Genomic DNA, 14,140 nt, shown 5'->3' on the forward strand with positions numbered 1-14,140 from the left:
GGTTTTGCAATTCCTTTCTGGCTAGGGCTGGTTTAAATGCTCCCTCCATGGGCGTGCATCAGCTGAGTTTTGTCCAGCTTGCCTTTCTGCTCTAACAGAACAGCACTGAGTTTAATGCCTCACAACTGGTGTGTTCTCTCTTTCTAAGCATCAGAGAAGCTCTTTGCACCATGTCTTTGCTGCCAGGGGTGGAAGGCGGGTGGTGGCAGCTATTCAGGACTGCTTTTTCTATATCTTTAGTGCCTCTCTCAGCAATATGAAGTTAAACCAGATACTGTGAGTGCTCACTCCATTTTGTAATGGTGGCCCAGGTTCAATCCTGGCTGAGGGAATGAGTCCTTTCTGTTTTGATATCTATGTGAACTTTACCATTTCTTGATTCTCTTCCTCTCCATGAACCACCTTAAATTTTTCTTTCTTTAAGCACTTGGGAAGTTACCTTTGGTAAAGCTTGAAAGCCAGAAATATTGGCCACTTGGCATGTTAAAGTCAGATCATAAGGAATTTTAAAGGATTTGCTTAAAGAGTGCTCAACTTAATTGAAAATGGACATCTGTATTAGTCTGTTTAGAGAGTACCTGAAGCCCAGTAACACTGTGGTTCTTGCAGACTTGTAGAGGTACCAGCTTGATGGTCTTGGACAAGATCCAGGAGAATTCTCTGGGTTAACAGGCATAGACTCTTGTTCTCTCCTCTTACTTTCTCGCCAACATACAGAGTCAGACAAGATGTAGGCCTGCAGCAAAGTTTGCCATTGACCAGTTTGCTGGGCTGGCTTGAACAGCAAGTCTATGGAGTCATAGGCTTACATTCTATCCAAAGGTATCCCTCTTTCTGACAGAATCACACGGAAAGACACACAAAGCACACCAGATTGGCTACAGCTTAAGACTAACATCACAAATCATTTTTTATAATTAAAACTTTACAGAGGATATAAACAGTGATAGTTGGGGTCCTGGCCTACTAAAACATCTTCTAAAAGGAAAAAAGAAAAAGGCTTCTCACATAAACGTTAATTCCTGCCCTCGTGGGGAATAGAAAAAACAAAACAAAACAAAACAAAAAACAGCTGAAATTGCAGGGCTGTGTTAACTGCTGACAGGGTGGAGAGAAGAAAAAAAAACAGCTTAAAGTGCAGGGCTGGAAAGATGTCTTGGGGAAGACCTTCCTATTCTTATGCGAATGAGTGTCTCCAACAGGGAGAGAAAATTTTAATTGCTCTTACTTCCCTGGGGCTCCACCTAGCCAGACTCCTCAGCCGGGGAAGGGGAAGACACAGTGGACTCCCAGCAGGGAACACTGGCCAGCCCGCTGTATAGGGGGCCCTTGGGTCTTGTATCGCAGCCCCAGCTGTGAGGGAGGGGGGCAGGGAGCCGCAGCTCACCTGTTTGTCCCGTGTGCACACCTATGGCCATTAGGGTAAAGATAAGATAGGAGACATTACAGACCCGAAAAAAAGAAAAATACCATAGAAAAGATGGAGTTTAACCGAGGCCGACATTCCCAAATTCTGAGAGTTTTGTCGTGTTGCTGGGTGCAGTTTCCTCTACCCTCAGAAGAAGTCTGATGACAAGAAAAAGCTCAAAAATGAAAGAGAAATAGATTTTTGGGTCTGCATTTCACTCACCTTTTCTCATATACTTGTACGAGCCACCAAAATGATGCAGGATTTTTTGCTCCCTAGGTCAGCTAAAATTTAGGTTCTTGTATCATGACCAGGAAAAATTAGGCACATGGACACACTGAAAGGTGAAGAGAGTGGAATTTATTTTTAAAAAGCTCTCAGCAAAACAGAGTGGGGTCCTGCCAACAGGCTCCCACTTCAGAGACTGAATACCAGGCCATCACACAAGAGCTAAAGAGGCCAGGCTCCTCCCCGCTGAATAAGGTATGACTTCCTAGTGGTTCCGCCTCATTCTCCCGGTGTGCAGGCAGGCGCTTAGTCTCAGCCACTCCACCTTGGTTTATTTTTCTTACTACACATGTGTTAAGGGATGGAATTTTTCACAACAGGCATGTTTAGGCAAACCCCCAGTGCACAATTACCTGGGCAGCATTTGGCTGTCTCCTGTATCTATCAGCAGCAGGAAGAATGAACACTGAAGGAACTACAAATACTTATAAAATCATCAGATCTTGTGAGAACTCACCCACTATCATAAAAACTGCATGGGGGAAACCCCCCTATGATTCAGTCACCTCCCATGGTTTCTCCCTTGACATGTTGGGATTAAGGAGATTATGGGAATTATAAATCAAGATGAGATTTGCAGTGGGGATAGAGCCAAACCATATCATCAGTTATAATGATGATGATTAAACCAATTCTTTCTTTTCTAAGGGGACACAAATTCTACATTTGAAAGACACTATACCTACAGTAGGTAGCAAGCCCCTGAAGTTTAACTAGAAAAACTAATTCTTTAATGTGTGACATCAAAGGATAAGTAATCATGGAATCTTATTTTTTCTTCCTTAATGGTGTATTGTATTGCCTATGTCCCTGCATAGATATGTCTGGGGATAATAGTGATTTGCATAAAGGTAAGAAGGTTGTGAAGAAGAAAGTTTAAAACCATATCATGTGATTGTGGCCAGATGGGAAAGGAAGAATATTGGAGAGAACAGTCAAAATTTGTGTTATGAGACGGCCTCAGTAATAGAAAAACAATTCCTCCTTCCTTCTATATATTAGCTAGACACAAGTAAACTGAGATCTGGAGGAAATACATTGCCATATTGCCACCCTAAAACATGTCAGAGTCCCCAGGGCCCTCACCCTAGTCATCACAGTACTCCCTGGTTAGACTGGAATTAGTTTATATTCCTGGAGTTTGTCATTTTTATTGATGAAAACTATCTCACTTTAGCAAACTTTTCATCACAATGTAATAAAAGTCATCAGTCTTTATAGTTATTAAACATTTAGACATATTGTCTGGTTATCTGATTCTCTAAATATAGATTAGAAGGTTTAATAGATTCAATTTTGGAAGAGACAGGAGAATTAGGATAATTTCCTCTAGGAAAATAAATGGGATATGACTCTTTCTTTTACTTTCCTTTTTTTTCTTTTTAATTTTGAGACAGAGTATCACTCTTGTTGCCCAGGCTGGATTGCAATGGTGCAATATCGGCTCGCTGCAACCTCTGCCTCCCGGATTCAAGTGATTCTCCTGCCTCAGCCTCCTGAGTAGCTGGGATTACAGGCGCATACCACCACACCTGGCTAATTTCATATTTTTAGTAGAGATGGGGTTTCTCCGTGTTGGTCGGGCTGGTCTTGAATTCCTGACCTCAGGAAATTGTTGCCCTAAGTGGCAGTTTAAATAACAACAAAGAGCAAAATGTAAAGAAATACAAAAATACATCTACATTATATGCAGCAGTTTAATAACCCATACCCTTAATATATGGTGATAAAGTCAATGACACAATGATGACTAATTCCTTTAAATTGAGTACATGTCTTTAAAAGGTAATATCTCAAACAATAAATCAAAGCCAAATATACATATGAAAAGTTGTCAAACAAAATTAAAAATAGGTCGGGCATCGTGGCTTGCACCTGTAATCCCAGCACTTTGGGAGGCCGAGGCAGGTGAATCATCTGAGGTCAGGAGTTCGAGACCAGCCTGGCCAACATAGTGAAACCCCGCCTTTACTAAAAACACAAACATTTGCCAGCCATGGTGGTGCGTGCCTGTAATCCCAGCTACTTGGAAGGCTGAGGCAGGACAATTGCTTGAACTCAGGAGGCAGAAGTTGCAGTGAGCCCTTGTGCCACTGCATTCCAGCCTGGGCAACAGAGCAAGACTCCCTCTCAAACAAATGAATACATATTAAGAGAAAAATTAGTACAAACAATGGGACTCCACTTTCCTTTCATCAGGTTTAATGAAAAATATTACACATTTCCAGTCAGGCACGGTGGCTTACACCTGTAATCCCAGCACTTTGGGAGGTCGAGGCGGGCAGATCACAAGGTCAGAAGATCAAGACCATTCTGTCTAACATGGTGAAACCCTGTCTCTACTAAAAATACAAAATATTAGCCAGACATGCGGGCGTGCGCCTGTAGTCCCAGTTACTCAGGAGGCTGAGGCAGGAGGATGGCGTGAACCTGGGAGGCGGAGCTTGCAGTGAGTTGAGATCACGCCACTGCACTCCAGCCTGGGCGACAGAGCAAGACTCCGCCTCAAAAAAAAAAATTTGCACATATTTTTACTTACGCAGAATAATGGCAATGTGCCTGATGGTTACTGGGACAGTCTGGAAAATACCAACCAGTTTTGAATCCAAACTCTGTCACTTACTGGACAAGCTATTTATCATCTTTTTGCCTCAATTTCCTTACTGGTTAAGTAAAATACTCATATTTTGTTTTACTGAATTATTGTAAGTATTAAATAAGTAATCACATTGGACGAGATTATAATATTGGTTGGCATTCATTTCAATCTGCAAAATATTATTTTTCCTTTTCTCTTCCTCTTCTTTCTTCATATGGGAGTGTAAATTGCCTAAACATTCTCAAAAACAATTATATTACAGAATATGTGAATATATTTATGACCTGTGAATTTTGACATCTAAAATATCATCCTTAGTAACAATAACAATGATGGTAATTGCAATGATGAAAATAATATTATATGAATAACACTATTGCCCTTATCATTTTTGCATGCTTATTAAATATCATTTACAAGCATGATCTAATTTTGCCATACAAGAGCCCCATGAAGAACATATTTCCATTCTTAGTTGAAGAAACTAAGATTTATGGTGTAAAAATCTTTCTTAAATTTACATGAAAAAGAAACATTTTGATTCAAGTCCACTGACATAAATCACTGCACTGATTTCTGTGTCTTAAAATCTGTTCATTGCACTGTTCTTAAGCAAAAGATGTGGAAAAAAATGTGTGAAAAACCTTGAAATGTCCAAAGATAAAAATATTTAAATAAATATTTTATGACCAATGCTTAGAACGATTACAATTAATAGGCAAGATATTCAAACTGTAGGAAAAATTAGACTTCAAAAGAGCAGACTATCGTGTTTTAAAAAGAAAAAATAGAGAAAACTGGGAGAAAATAATCTGATATGTTAACATTAATTTTTTCTTGGTTATTTATACCTTTTTTCTTTTATGTTATTGTAAGGTTCTCCACTCTTCTGTATTAGTCATATATTACTTTTGTACTTAAAGGGAAAAAAGATTTATTGAAATGTTGAGAGTTATACTTCTAAAATTAAACAAAAGACAATAAATATGCCAGTTATTTCTCAAGTATTTCAGAGATGATTGATTGCATTTCTATATATTTTTAACATTTTTAAATTTATATATTTTATTTTTATATTAGATTTTCAGCTTTATATATAAACATATATTTTTAAATATAAAAAATGTACATATTTTATTTTTATATTAGATTTTTAGGGTTTTTTTTTTGGGGGGGGGGGCCAGGCTTTTTGTAGTAATTTTAGGTGATCTTATTTTTCTCTTTTAAATAAAATAACTAGATATAATAATTATTAGTTGAAATATGAAAAATCTAGCCTATGGGAAAGAGTATAAAACTCTATATAATGTAAAATTGGTGAGAAAAATTGATTGTTAAAAATTGGAGTTGACGATTATATAGATTGTTTCTCCACCCCAAAAGATGAGAAAGTTTTTGCTCATGAATTTAAATATCTGTCTCTATTTAGGTTGTATACATATATAATTGTACATGTGTTTGTGTGTGTATGTCTATTAATACTGAAAAAGTTAAGTAAAATAATTATTTTTAAAAATAAAATAATAGACGCTGCAATTCTAGAATGGTAAAGTAATGAGCTTAGTAGACCTTCTGTGTCTTAGTTTGGGCTGCTATAAAAAAATTGCCATAGACTTGTGGCTTAAACAGCAAACATGTATTTCCTACAATTCTGCAGACTGGAAGTCTGATATCAGGATGCCAGTATGGTTGGGTTCTGGTGAAGGCCCTCTTTCATGTGGTGGACTGCCAACTGTATCCTAATTTGGCAAAAAGAGGGTGAACTTTCTGGTCTCTTCTTATAAGGGCACTAATTGCATTTGTGAGGGCTCTACCCTCATGACCTAATTATCTCCCAAAGACCCAACCTCCAAATACCATCACATTGAACATTCAATTTCAACATATGAATTTTGAGGAAACAGAAACATTCCATCCATTCAAACATATAACAATCCATTCAAACATATATGACACTTTCTTTATGAAAACAACAATATAAGTCCTGATAATTATTTTTTAAATTATCTGGAAATTGTCCTAAGGGCATATGAAAAAATGGAGAAATATTCTTTTAAGGAAATCTACTAAATCTTGGTAAAAACAGAGAGAATCTGTACTGTTTGGTCCATGACCTGCCACTTTACCTGCCTCTACCACTCCCCTCAATCTAAGATCCATATAGGAGCTCGGCTATAGGTGCTTTAACTCCTGGCAGGAGCAACCAATAAGACAAGGGCTCCCTCTCCCCTACTAGTCTCTTGTCTGAGCTATGATTTCATTATCGAAGGGTCAAGATGCTGGAGTTTCTCATCCTCCTATGTGGCAGAAGCTCCATTCTAGGCAGGGCTGAGAATAATCAGTCTCTTCCCATACCCAGTCCCACTCATAGGTTGAAAGCTGTACTCCTGGCACACTAGGCTGAAGAGGAAGTTCCAATTACCCTACTCCAGTATACTCATAGGGTAGAAGTTTCCACTCCAGGAAAGAGAAGCCAAGACCAGGGACTGACATTTTCCCTGGCTGATATGCACCATACTTAAGGGCCCTGTTAAAAACAATGGAGATGTTGGTGGAGCACAATTAAAAGGAGGCTATTAGTCCCATGATACAGCAATATCTGAAAGCAATCAGAAGTTTAATGGAGACTACTAGGAAAACTAACAATCAGGAGAACTCTTCTGGGTCACAGGTAACTCCAGAGTGGTAGCAAGGGCAGAGGAGGGAGACAGGGGTGAGAGAATAGCTGTGTACCTGCTCTACTAGGTGTTCCCTTACAAAAGCAATTACAGCAGGATGATACTACTGACCTGAGAGCATTTCTAAATCACACAGACTCATAAACACAGGGCAGCAGCCTTAAAGGCAAAAGGGGCCAGTTAAATACAACTTCTGACCAAATCCACAGGAAGGCAAGAAAAGGGAACCAGATGGATACAAAAAATATAAAAGTAACAGAAGACAAATTAAATGCCAAATTTAAATACTAACATTATCACTTACCTTAAATGTGCAGGATCTAAATATACCATTTTAAAGTCTTAGATTGATGTAATAACATACCAGATAAACAAGAAAAAAAACCAAAAAACACAATACAGCTATTTACTCTTTACAAGTAACTCCCTTTAAATACAATCACATAAGTAAGGTGAAAGTAAAAGGATGGAAACTATGTGCCATGAAAAATTAAACAAGGACAAAAATAAGAGTGGCTACATTAATGTCAGAAAAAGTAGATTTCAGAGAAAATTACTAGATAAAAAGAACAATATTACATAATGATAAAATAATTCACTCAAAAGACATAACAATTTTTAAAGTGTATGCATTTAAAAGTCTCAAGATACATGAAACATACATTAGTAGCACTAAAAGGATACACAGACCAATTCCAATTTATAATAACGACCTTATCAGTCTACTCTCAGCAACTGATACAACTACTAGCCAAAAAATCACCAAGGATATAGAAGATCTGAATAACTCAAGCAATCAATGATTTTGAATTGACACATAAACACTCCACAAAACAACAGAAATACACTTTTTTTTTCAAGCAACCATGGAACATACTTACAATGCCAAAAGTGGAGAACAATTTAGTGGTTATCTGGACTAAGGAGTAGACGGGTGGAGGGAGAGAGGTGAAGGTGGCAATAAAGGGGCTACATAAGGGTTCCTTATTGTGATGGAACTAAACTATATTTGGATGATATCAATTTCAATATACTCATTATAGTATCGTACTATAGTTTTACAAGATGTTACTATTGGGCAAACTGGGCAACACGTACGTGGGAATTTTTGCATTATTTTTCGCAGTTATATGGGATCTACAATAATCTCAAAATGAAATGTTTAATTTAAAAATAAAGATGCAATAATTTGCTATCTAAACTAGGAAGAGACTTATCACTCAAGAGATGTGTCTCCAAGAGTTGAAAGTGTTTTCTGGAAGGCTCATATGTTTCTATTTGCATTCTTAGGACACGGTAAATATTTTATATTACAGGGGTTTAAGTACTTAATCAAATAATGTGGTTTCTGTCATAAGGGTTTTACATTAAAGAAATTCAGAAATTTTTCCCGGTATAGAAATGGGACAAGGAGTCAGAAAAATGAATAAATAATCTAAGATCGGAAAGGAAGGACATAGTTACTTCTAGGACTTAAAAAAATGCAAAACACCTTAGCAGTCTTAAAATCAACTTTGATTTTGAAAGTAATGATTGTGTTTGAAAGTCTGAGGGTAGAGCATTATTAATATACAACATTATTGATGTGAAAGATAGCATATTGTAGAAATACTGGCATAGATCTCAATTACAGACATGTTTGCTTGGATTTTCTAGTTTTTGATGGCATGGTCTTAAACACATAATCAAACCTCTCTAAATTTCAGTTTCATACAGACAATAATACATCCATAACAGTGTTGTTTTGACCTGTGTCTAGTCAGAAGAGCTAGGTACTTAGCCTGATTTTCTCTTATGCTAGAATATTTTATTTTGAACAATTTTGTCATCATTTAAATAGACACCAACTCACATTCAAACATTAGCATCAAATTCACCGTGTTAAATTGCTGTGGTTCTCAACCTGTCTGTACTCTAGAATCAAGTAGAGAGCATATAAAAACAGTAACATCTCAAACCAACTACTAAGATTATGTTTTGACGATTCATGATGGAACTTGCAGGGTAGTACTTTATTTTTAAAACTTGTCATTTAATGATAATGATTATTCAGAGCTGAGAAACGTTATGCTAACTTACTTAGGTTTTTGAGATTATACTTTTCCATTGACTTTTGCTTGTCAATTCATATGTAATACTAATTAAAACACATAAAATACTCCAACAATTAATCTATATGAAGAATATTATAGTTTTCTGTGATAGTTTTTTAGCACAAGAAGTTTAACTATCAACTAGTTAAAATATTATTTCTTTCATATTGTTTCATACAGAAAATATAGCCTCAAACAGTTGGGCAAATAAATAGTTGAGGAAATTAAATATATCACTTTCAGAGTTTTACCTAAACTTGCTTCTCCTGTCTAATTTTTGCTGTAATAGAGAGATGTTCTATTTTTTATTACAAACCATATTGTATTTCCAAGTTGTAGTGACTGCCTGGAAAATTGTTTCTCTTGAATCAGGCAAACGACTTTCATTTTATTTTTAAAAAACCTGTAATATAAGGTTTTTAATTAGAAACTCAAACATACGTTGCCTGCAAGGTAATACTAGACCAGACTCAACTAGACAGTCTGGCATATCTCAGTCTGTCATATATGTCATATACAGACGTCTCCAACTTAAATGGTCCAACTTATGAATTTTTCAACTTTATTGATGGTGCAAAGGGAAAATTAAGTTGTAGTAATCATACTTTGAATTTTAAATTTTAATCTTTTCCTGAGCTAATGATATGCAGTGCAATATTTTCTATGCTGGGCGACTGCAGAAAGCTGCAGCTCCAGTCAGCCAAATGATCACAGGGTAAACAGCCGATACTCTGTGGTGTACTGTGTTGCCAGAATTTTGTGGATATTGTGTTTTTTGTTTTTGCATCTCATCATGTCTGCAAAATGACCATCTGTGCCTCTTGCTTCCAACAGAAAGAGGAAGAGGAAGGAAAGCAATTACTTTTGAGTAGAAACTAAGGATAATTTCCCAGCATGCAGACAGCAAGCCAGCAATGGCCATTGCCTGTGATTTAGGACTTTTCCCAGTGCATGATCTTGATCATCCTAAGGGATAAGAAGCAAATCAGTGATGCAATGAAATTGTTAGCATTGGCTAAATCCACTGTCTTCACAAATAAAAGAGCTGGGTCAATTGATAATATGAAAAAATTACTTGCAACGCGGATGGAAAACCAGATACAGAAGTTCATGCTGCTTAGCTTACTAAAAGTCCAACCTAGGTCAAGAAATGTTTTCTGTACAGTACATGAGAATGCCAATGATCCTACACACACAGAAATGTTTATAACAAGTCATAGGTGGTTCCAACACTTCAAAGGCATCACATCACAATTTTCAAAATGTGAAAGTCAGCAGTGAGGCAGCAAATGCCAATATTAAAGGTGCTGAACCTTTTAGGGAGAGATATATAAAATAGATGTGGGTGAGAAATATTTGTCAGAACAAATATTTAATGTTGATGAAACAAACTTGTTATGGACGTTTATGCTGGAGTGTGCTTACATTCATCAAGAGTCTAAGACAATGACAGGATTCAAGGTATTCAGACTATATAAGGCTACTTTTTGGTGGAAATGTTGCAGGGTTCAAATCAAAGCCTTTCCTAATCTACAACTCAGAGAATTCTAGAGCATTCAAGAATGTGAACAAGCATATGTTTCTTGTTTATTATTGCCAAAACAAGATAGCCTGGATGGCATCTCCTTGTTTGAAGGGTGGTTTTGGAGCTGTTTTATTCTGTAGGCAAAAGAATATTGTAGGCAAAACATCTTCTTCAAGATTTCTCTGATTTTAACAATGTCCCAGGGCATCCATAGCATATAGGTAGCTTGCATCCTGATGGAAAGGCTGTGTATTTGTAACTGAATATACCATACTCATTTAACCAATGACCAAAGCGTAATGGCTACATTCAAAGGATACTATTTACACCAGATGTTTTTCACAAACTGTTGAAGCAACTGAATCTGGCCCAACACTCCTAGAGTTTTGGAAAGGTTTTTAACAATCTAAATGCTGTCCAAAGCATTGCAGCAGCATGGAAATAAGTCAAACAGCAACGCATGAATGACATTTGGAAGAAAGTTTTGAGACCTGTGGACACATCCAAAGGCTTCAGCATAGATTCAGCTATTGATGAAATAGTATGTAACAAGATATTATTGCTTGTGAAACAGGTAGAATTGAACATTAATGAAGAGGTTATTCATGAACTTGTTGGCATTGAGGCTGAAAAGTTTTCCAGTGAGGAGAAGCTCAAACTGGAGAAAGTAAAGATGTTGAGACAAACAAAGAGGCATCAAGAAGTTCACAGTGAAGAAACTGCTGAAGGTGTTTGCTACTCTCGGCAACAGTACGTGAATGTTAGCAAAAATGGACATCAATTACAAGAAACTTGCAAGCGCTGGCAGGCAGAAACAGGATGTTCTTGCTTGCTATTGAGAAATATATAAAAATAAGAAGTAACAAACTCAACATCAAAACTTGGTATCTTCCCAAAGAGCGTTACACCTACTAAATTATCAAAAAGTGGAGATTCCCCAGTGTCTTCTATCAACTGTTCTTAAGATTCATCAGAGTAGAGCAAAATTGATGAAGCTGTTGCTGCAAGACCCCCACCATACAATAATTAATTTTAGTTCAATTCTTCAAACATTCTTTAGGTCTTGTGTGCTTTCAGTTGTGTATGCTAATGGTTAGTAACCAAAAAGATATTCTGCTTCTCACTTTCATCACAATGTCCAATAAATAACAGGATTCACATGTATTCGATGTATTATTTTAAAATAGATTTTTTGTGTTCAGATGATTTTGGCCAAGTATAGATTAATGTAACTGTCCTGAGCATGTTTAAGGTCTGCTAGGCTAAGCTATGACGTTTGGTTGGTTGGATATATTAAACATATTTTTGACTTACAGAATTTTCAACTTCTAATGCTTTTGGAAGATGTAATCCATAGTAACTTGAGGAACATTTGCATGTAATTTTGCCTAGATTATTCACATATTTTTCCTAGATAATTAATATGTCACAACAGTGATCATATTTTAGATAAGCCTACATGTCATTATAGTATCATGGATAGATATATATATTTCTCGCTTTTATAAAACTGCATTTGAAGACACATTCCATGTTTGCTAATGTCATATACAAAAAAAAGAAATAATGAATGATGCCATAGTTTAGTTTGGAAGTGGGAAGCATTACCTAAAATAATTTACTTTCTTTTATAACACTCACCTAAGTTGATGTAATTTTTTTTGCCATAGGTGCAAGGAGGTGCAAATTATAACACATATTAAAATTAGAAAATCTTTGCTACCATGTCTTGTCTTGTCTTTTCTGTTCTTTTTCCTTCCTTTCCTTCCTTCCTTCCCTCCTTCCTTCCTTCCTCCCTTCCTCCCTTCCTCCCTTCCTCCCTTCCTCCTTTCCTTTCTTTCTTTCTTTCTTTCTTTCTTTCTTTCTTTCTTTCTTTCTTTCTTTCTTTCTTTCTTTCTTTCTTTCTTTCTTTCTTTCTTTCTTTCTTTCTTGTTTAGTTGATATTGTCTCACCTTAATATACACCTTAACTGGTATTAGTGGTCTTAGATTTTGTTCAAAGTTCTCAGTATTATATTAAAATTATATGTGAATATATGTGAATTGTGTAAACAGGTCCATTCTCCATTTTAAGCTAAATTGTTAACTCTGAAGCTGATGTTCCTGTTGGCCAACACCCAGTTCTTGATATCACCACTTGCTACCTCACTCCTCTTATTACGTAGTAGTTGTCAGACAAGTAAGTCATCATTATTCCAGATTTTTTGCTTTTCCACATGTTTATATGCTCCAATAGAAAATATATAGTGTTTTTGTGTGCATGTTCAAACATAAATAAAATACCATACTTAAGATTCTTAAACTTTTTAAAAGCTTCAGTACTATCTCAAGAGGGTCTGCTAAGAAAATCTATGTAGCTCCAAAGTACTAAACCTCTCTCTCTGTCTCCGTCTCCTCCGCCACACATACATCCATATGCATACATACACACACACACATCAATACACACACATATACACAGTACTATACAGCCTATTCAGTCACTATCTTTTAAAAAGACATTTAAGTCAACACATGTGTGAGTTTTATCTGCAAAAGACACAAAGAAATAGAATTGCTGGGTTACTGGAAATTCACATTTTAATTTTATGGAACACTCAAATTTGTTCCAAATGGGCTATAAAGTTTAAAATATCATTAGCTTTTTATAAACGTATCCATCTTACCACGATCCCTTAAACCTTGATTTCAATATTTTTTTTTAAATGTGCATGTATGATGGAAAATTTTTGTCTCTAAAATCCTCTTGATTATTTCTCAGGATTAGTTGTCTTTCATATAGTCAATGATTGTTTGCGTATTATTTTTTGTGCATGGCTGATACATCTCCTTTCACTATGTAGTTATTTTGTATGATTTACATCAATTTGATATTAAATCAACTCACTATTCCTTATCCTGTACTATTAATACATTGCATGTTCTCTTAGTTTTTCAAGTATCCATTGACTTTGTCTCATCTTAGAGAAGTACAATTGTAACCTAGCATAAGGAAGATTTCCAAATTTTTTGTATATGCTTTCTTATCCCCATTTAGGAATTCCTTCTCTTCTCCATGAATATGAGAATGCACATTTTCTGGTAAGATTTTTATAGTTTTACTGTTTTGTAGAATTAGCGTACTTATATATCTATTTTTTCCTTAATAGTATAGTTTATAGAATCTAACTTTAGTCTACAAAGATAATAATTGGACTTATCTTGTTCCTGAAAAAAAAAAGATTTTCCATAGAGATAAAACACCACTAGAGAGATAGATATAGATAGATTGATAGACAGATAGATAGATAGATAGATAGATAGATAGATAGATAATAGAAAGATAGATATGTGTATGCGTGTATATCTATAGGTATATATACACACATATATATGGTCCTAATTATATTCATTTATTTATTATGGTGTATTTATTATTTCTTCAAGTATATATTAAATATCAATCATATATGATTTTGTACAGTGCATTCCAAGCAAAGTGTTCAATATTATTCTATAAATTTCTTACTAATGAAATACTCTTTGGGAAGTACGAAACATTTAATTCAGA

This window comes from Macaca nemestrina, chromosome 2, assembly GCF_043159975.1.
Source record: "Macaca nemestrina isolate mMacNem1 chromosome 2, mMacNem.hap1, whole genome shotgun sequence".
Lineage (NCBI taxonomy): Eukaryota > Metazoa > Chordata > Mammalia > Primates > Cercopithecidae > Macaca > Macaca nemestrina.